The following is a 7,934-nucleotide window of genomic DNA, read 5'->3' on the forward strand; positions in this document are numbered from 1 at the left end:
GCTGGGACGGAGCCGTGTACCAACAAGACTCAAGGCCTTGAGCGTGCTAAGCACACACATACCACTGAACTACAGCCCCAGCCAACTGTGTATTTTAATAAATAGAATTGATAGATGCTAATCAGTAAGCACTTTCATTAAACCATTTTACTTTTACTTTTTTTAATTTTCCATTGCCCACCCCACCCCTGCTCAAATGTTTAAATGGTCACTGTCATGTCTTTAACATTCGAATGGGTGTTATGTGAACTAGTTTCATGTCAGCTTAACACAAACTAAAGTCATTTGAGAGGGGGGCAAGCTGTAGGGCATTTTCTTAACTGGTGATTGATGGGGGCGGGGGGAGGGCTTAGCCCATTGTGGGTAGTGCTATCCCTGGGTTGGTGGTCCTGAATTCTATAAGTAAGTAGTCTGAGGGCTGGAGAGATGGCTCAGCGGTTAAGAGCACTGACTGCTCTTCCAAAGGTCCTGAGTTCAATTCCCAGCAACCACATGGTGGCTCACAACCATCTGTAATGAGGTCTGGTGCCCTCTTCTGGCCTTCAGGCATACACGCAGACAGAATATTGTATACATAATAAATAAACAAACAAACAAATAAATAAATAAGTTTAAAAAAAAGGAAGTAGTCTGAGCAAGGGTATGGGGAGCAAGGCAGTAAGCAACACTCCTCCATGGCCTCTGCTGCTGCCTCCAGGCTCCTGCCCTGCTTGAGTTCCTGTCCTGACTCCCTTCGATGGTGAATTGGAATATGAAGTATAAGCTGAATAAACCCTTTCCTCTGCAGCTTGCGGTTGTCTTTATGTTTCATCATGGTAACAGCAACCCTAAAACAGGTGTACAGTGTTTCTATAGACACGAATAATCTCAATAAAATTTCCTTCCTTCCTTCTTCCCTTCCTTTCTTCCCTTCCTTCTTTCCACAGGATCTCACTATGTAGGCCTGATGGTCCTATGAAGACCAGATTAGAGTCAAACTCAGAGATCTGCCTTCCTTTTTCTGGGATTAAAGGCCTGTGCCACCATGCCCAGCTCTAAAAAAAATTGCTTTTTAACTGGTGCAAATCTACCAAGAAAATCACAGACTTGTTAACTGAAAAGTGTTAGATAAATTAAAGAGTGTAAGGCTGCTGTGAGGCCTTTTCCATCTCCTTTTCAGTATAAACCCCAAATGGAGATAAAAGGCCGCTTTTGTTACCACTTTACAGTTTACAAGCACTTTTACACATAGGAGATTTTTTTTTCCTACAGTCCTGGAAGGAGATAATTATTCCTCTAATTTTACACACAGGCATGCAGCAGCCCTGCGTTTGTGATATATGCTCCTGTTGATTACGCTGGGAAGCACAGGTCAGCTCTGCTACGTACCCCAGGACAGCACAGAACTCTGCATCCTCCTGCCTAGCTAGGGAATGACGGGTAAGGTGTGCACCACATCCAGCTACATGCAGCTAGACTGCGGTCCTGAAGTACCAGGATGCACCTTCAGGCTGGCGTGAAAGAATAACATCATTGATCCATGTCAGTCGTAAAAGTATCCCAGAGTCGGTTTGCCAGGCACTAGCCTAGCTATATTAACGCCACTGTCAAGCCAAGCATAATCTAAGTCATCAGAGGTCTCGGGTGCCAGCAAAAGAACACTTTGCTCCTTTGGAATTTACTTCTGTTTTTTCCCATTGTCTTCAATGCTTTGGTGCAGAACCTGATATTTCAGAAGGTTCGAATGAAGAATAAATGGATATCTAGTTTCCTAGCAGCGAGTGTGTACAAACAATCAAGCACTTCTAATTACATATGGATAGATGACGCAAAGAAGCACGGTTTCAAATGAGAAGACCAGGGTGACCTCATTTCTGTTCTGTCAAATGAGAAGAGAAAGGGAGAGAGGGAGGGAGCGAGAGCAGGAGAAAGGAAAGGAGGGCTGGAGAACCCTTTGGGGTGGTTGTGAAGACTCAGTAACAATATATTCAGAAATCTCTGGCTTGCAATGGGTCATGCATCAAATATTTATTGACATTAAATCAAGGTTAAGCACTTAATCTTCCCTATGGAAAAACGAGTATTCCAAATCTCCATGAAGACCACAATCAAGAGGCATTAATTTAGAAAGAGAAAGGCCTGGCATGATAGTAGATGCCTTTAATCCCAGCACTTGGGAGGCAGAGGCAGGAGAATATCTGTGAGTTTGACGCCAGTGAGTTCCAGGACAGCCAGGTCTATAAGGAGAGACCCTGTTTCAAAAAAAAAAAAAAAAAAAAAAAAAAAAAGAGGAGACAGAGAAGGAGAAGGAAAAGGAGGAGAAAGGTGCAGATTACAACTGGCAAACTTAGACTGATTTTTTGAATCTTTATTATTGTTGTTTTTTCTGAATCTTAATTGTTGTTTTTTCTGAATCTTAATTGTTGTTGTGTGCTTCTGATGTGGGTGTTCTATCCAAATATGTGTCTGTGCCCGGATGCCCTCTTCTGACCTCTGAGGACACTACACTCATGTTGTTCAGACACACAGGTGGGCAAAAGACCCATACATAACAATAAATAATCAAATGTTTTAATATTTTAAAAAAAACAGTATCTTAGTTTGCATGTCCATTCAAGTGTGTGTGTGTTTGTGTATGTGTGTGTTTATGTGTGTGTGTGTGTGTGTGTGTGTGTGTGCATTTATCCAAATGACTCCCAAGGCTGTTTATGTAACAGAACCACGACAGGTGCCTAAGCCTACATATTCCAACATTCAAGACTGATTTAGCAAATCGAATAGTTGGCAGATTTTCACTCTTAATAAAATTACTCCTCGGATGTTTCCTAACGATCATTTTCCCCCCTCTGTGGGCTGCAAAATTGTACTTGTCAATAGATAAAACATGAAACTACAATGTATCTCAAAAGACATTCTAAGAAAGGAGGGAAATCTGTCCCACCTAGCCTTGCTGGAAGTAAAAAGAATTAGCTATTTGGAACTCTGTGAATGCAGGATTCTTCTGCAGATGGAGTTTTCTCCCTAGACCTTGGCTGAGTGATCCAAGGATTTCAAAGGGGCTTTTCAATCAAAGGAAGCTGTAAATTCCTTCCTCCATGTGGTCACCTCCTTCAGATGACAGTCTCAAGAAAGAAGAAAGAGCCTGTATGAAGGACCTGCCACCGTGAAGTTATTTATTAAACTACCCACTACCCCAGCCCTCATCTACTGTGTTCAGAGTCACGTTCTTGCTCTATCACAACTACTTCTGAAACCTGCTCACATTCATGTTCTCACTGAAGTGCACCTTCAAACCACAAACCAGACATCTGGAAACAAGTAACTCATCACCGCTAAGTTTTTCTAAGCTAGAGAAACATTCTTACAACTATGGATGGTGCTATGGGAGCATCACACTGAACATTAAAATAAAAGGGATTGGAGCTCAGAGGTTAGGGGCTTGTATTGCACCTGCAGAGGACCTAAGTTGGTTCCCAGTACCCAGTCAGCTCACAAACACCTGAAACTCCAGCTCTAGGGGGTCTGATGCCCCCTTCTGGTCTCGTCAGGCACATACCCACACAGAGACACATAAAATAAATCTTTTTTTAAAAAATTTATTTATTTATTTATTCATTCATTCATTCATTCATTCATTCATTCATTTATTATGTATACAATATTCTGTCTGTGTGTATGCCTGCAGGCCAGAAGAGGGCACCAGACCTCATTACAGATGGGTTGCTGGGAATTGAACTCAGGACCTTTGGAAGAACAGGCAGTGCTCTTAACCACTGAGCCATCTCTCCAGCCCTAAAATAAATCTTTTAAAATGGCTCATATATATCATAAAATATATATAAATTTTTTAGCCAGATGGTAATGGTGCATGCCTTTAATCCCAGCACTTGGGAGGCAGAAGCAGGTAGGTGGATCTCTAAATTCAAGGACAACCTGGTCTACAGAGTTCCAGGGCAGCCAGGGCTACACAGAGAAACCCTGTCTCATATATATGTTTTAAATAAAACAGGTTGAAGTATTTTTGAAAATTTATATCAAATGTTTTATCTTCCTCAAGTCTTGCTGTGGTTCCAATATTTATGGAGACAACTTTTTTCTTAAAGTTCATTTGAACTACTTTCAAGACTCAGTTGGAGTCAGTGATACAAGGAGGTGGTGTTGTCATGGCTTCCCAGTGCTTAAGAGTACTGTCTTCTAGAAGACCCAGGTTTGAGTCCCAAAACCCAATGACAATGGACACAGTGCCCTCTTCAGGCCTCCAGGAGTACTTCACAGACCATGGTGCACAGACTTCCATACAGGCAAAATACCTATTCACATAAGAAAGAAAAATAAGGAAAGACAGGGGGGTGGGGGAGAAGGAAGAAAGAGTAAGTGGGGGAGGGGCTGCGGAGACAGCTCAGCAGGTATAGCACTTTCCACTCTAACTTCACTTGTGGGTTACAGAAAATGCTGGGCTGGTGTGGAGGCCAACCTGTGATCTCAGCTTGGAAGCTAAAACAGGGACCCTCGGAGCAAGCTGGCTAGCTAGCCAGACTAGCAAATCCTCAAGCTCTGGGTTCAAGTAAGAGACACTGCCTCAATACATAAGGGGAAAGCAACTGAGAAAGCCATGTCAACCTCTAGCTTCCAGATGCAGGTGCAGATGCATTCTGCATACACACGTGCCAACACATACACACGCATGCATGCACACGTGAACACACATACTCATCACACAGAAAAGGGGTCAGGGCTGGACTAGAAGGCTCAAGAGGGTAAAGGTCCTTGCAGCCAAGTGTGACGAGAGGTTCCACCCCCAGGACCCACAAGGTAGAAGGAGAACACAAGACTCCACAAAGCTACCCCAACTTCCACAGGAGTACCCTGGCATGGAGGCCAACACGTACACCCTCTGACCCTCTCACACACCCAATAAACAAACAAACAAAAAAGGGATTGTGTTTGTTTTTGCTTTGAGACGGGTCTCACTGTGTAGCCTTGGCTGGCCTGGAGTGACCAGGCTGGCTTTGCCCTCATACAGATCATCCCGCCTCTGCTTTCTAAGTGCTGGGATTAAAGGCGAGCACTACCAAGCTCTACTATAAGTATTTTTATCCCTAAGTGCAAATTCATTTCCCAGTATCAAGGGGATGAAGAGTCAAGAGATTACCTGCATTTATATTTAGTTAATTGATGCAGGTTGAAACCCCCGGGGTGACTCCATTCTATGGGGGGGGGGATCCTCGGGGCTCTTTACCTTCATTAATAGAAAGCACCCGTCCTGCCCGGTCCCCTCAGGTACACTGGGACGTTTGTTTCCATTCTGCCTTCGTGACTCCGCTTTTACCTCCCATTCTTTGTCAGTAATCTCAGTCCATGAAGAAAACTGGGTGTCTCTGATGTCCCTTAGCTCTGCATTTAAGCTTAAAATGCTCGATTTCACGTTCTGCATATTTGCTAGAAAAACTTTAGATCCAGAAACAACCAACCTGCAAGCTTATACAGGCTAGCCAGATACTTTCCAATCTCCACAAAGAGCCAATGGCTCCGGGGTGGAGCGGGAAGGTCCAACGTGGCTGTACTGTCTGCCCCACTTTTAAAATAGCATCCAAAGTTAAGACTGGGTGGGGAGGTGGTGTGAATCATTCCTGTGCTAGACACCCACAACTTTTCTTGGAGATACTGTGAGCCAAAGGTTCCCAAAGGTCAAAGTGCAACTAGATCCCGGGGTAACAGGTCTAGGGTGCAGCCTGAGACCTGGGTTTTCAATAGGCTCCAGGCAATGTCCCAGAATCCCTCTCTCCTAACCAGGAAACTGGTCTTTGAAATAAATGAATTGGACGAGTGGGAAACTTTGAGAGGCCAGAGGGGTCTCTGGGCAGAATGCACACCTGTGGGCCTGGGAAGGCGCCACCGACAACCAAGAGACAGTAGCTCAGCAACCCTCTTGCAAACTGCAACAGTCTGGAAAACACCCTTCTTAAGCTCGGGGAATGCTTGGCATTCAGTGGCCTTTTTCCAACATAAAGATCTCCAGCTCGACTTTGACTGAGAGTCGCATAGAAGAGCTGGGGAAAGCAGCCCTGGAAAGCTGACAACGCCCTGCGTGTTGACAACTCTGCTTCTCCCTTAGAAGTGGGTCGGATGACCCCAAGTACACACACACACACACACACACACACACACACACACACACACGTTTTAATGTTTCACAAGTTTTCCAGTACGCGACGTGGGGAGACCCATGGCTGTTCGGATCGCCCCCACCTGCACCCCGTCACCAGCCTTCTTCCACCGCGTCCATCCAGGCCACCCACCCCTTAGATACCATTGCTGCCAACAGAAACCCAAAGGCCCTCTGAGTCGCGTAGAAAGAGACTCTGCCGGAGTGAAACAACGTCCCGCCTGGAAGGGCAAGGAGGAGCCAGGCACCTGTAGCAGCGACTTACACTCAGGTCCCGGGTGTTTCTAAATCAACCTCCTTGATGCGAGTCTGCCCAGGGGTGGGAGATGGAAGCAAACAGAAAGCAAATCACACCCCAAACCCCACAGGAAGGGCCGGCGTCCATGCACGCTGCCCCATGGCCGACCAGGGCTCCAGGGCAATCTTGCACCCCGGGAAGGACAGGGCGGCAGGTACTCGCCTGGAGAAGGGGGACGGCAGCAGACAGCAGAGTCAGCGCACGGCCAGACGACGATCCCCGGCGTTGGGCGGCACGGCGCAGCGCGGGCAGCGCCTGTCCGGAGGCGGAGTGCCACGGGCTGCCACCAGCAGGCGGGAGCCAGTGACCTCGGCCACCGGCCGCTCCTGGGTATTGTTGTGACTCAACCTATTTCCTGTTTGGAGGTTTCGGAGAAAGAAAAAAAAGTGCCTATCGAAAGTGTGCGTGGTTGGGGGGAGGGTAGGTGGGCGGCGGCCGTCACCTGCTTCCTCCGGACCTGAAAAAAAAAAAAAAAAAAAGACGCTACTTCGTTCGGCTCGCGCCACTTCGGGACGTCAGGCTGGGCGGAGGGGAAGGACTCAATGGCGCCACCCAGCGGTGGGGCAGGGACTGAGCGATGCTTGGGCCCCCTACCCTTCTCAGCAAAACCCCCTGAGCTTCTGCCTCGAGAGCCATTCTCGGGGTTTATTAGTGTCCAGATCTGCCCTCAAGTCCTTTCCCGAGTGCGGGCGAGGAAAGCTCAGCCACTCTTCCAAAACCATGGGATAGATGTTTGTGGGCCATTGTGTGTGTATTTGGTAAGGGAGGGGGGGAGGGTTGATTTTTGTTTGGGGAAGAAGAGAGACAGGTGAAAGATAAGTTTTAAGATCAGTTTCCACTCCCCTCCCCCTTCAACCTCGCCCTCACCCTGGATCACTGGGTCTGAGGCTCCAATCCGGAAATACCGGTTCCTCTCCTGGGACAATAGGTGAGGGCGGAGCGCTAACCCCTGAGCCTGCTTAGTCACGTGGCGAATCCGCTGGGAAGGAGGAATGCTCCCAATGCCCAAGGCTACACCTGGGGCGCAAGTGCACTTTCCATTTAACCTAGTCCTATTAAAAACCTTAGGAAGATGGGGGGGAGGGGGGAGGGAATACAGAGCTTCAATTTGGAACTGTAAAATTCCAATGGGGAGATGAATAGTTGTGACGGTTGTCCGGTGTGGAAGCACGCAATGATACCGACCTGTCCATGGGGTTGCCACTTAAAGTACTTTAGTATGCTTCTCAAAAATCCTGTGCAAGATGCTACGGTTCATTCCAGGCAATTTAGCGTGAGAATGCACTCTCTCCCCTTCCTACAAAAACCTTCACCAGAAGTAATGGAATCAATTAACAGTACTTTTTCTAAAACTCAAGTTTATTTAGGTTAGGTTTCCGGTGGTCCATAACAAATGATTTCAAGAAGGAGGAGTGAGAACTAGGTTTCAATCTCCAAAACCCACGAAAAAAAGTCGGGAGTCCAGGGCAAGATGGTGCATGCCTTAAATCC

This window comes from Microtus ochrogaster, chromosome 8 (assembly GCF_000317375.1).
Source record: "Microtus ochrogaster isolate Prairie Vole_2 chromosome 8, MicOch1.0, whole genome shotgun sequence".
Classification (NCBI taxonomy): Eukaryota; Metazoa; Chordata; class Mammalia; order Rodentia; family Cricetidae; genus Microtus; species Microtus ochrogaster.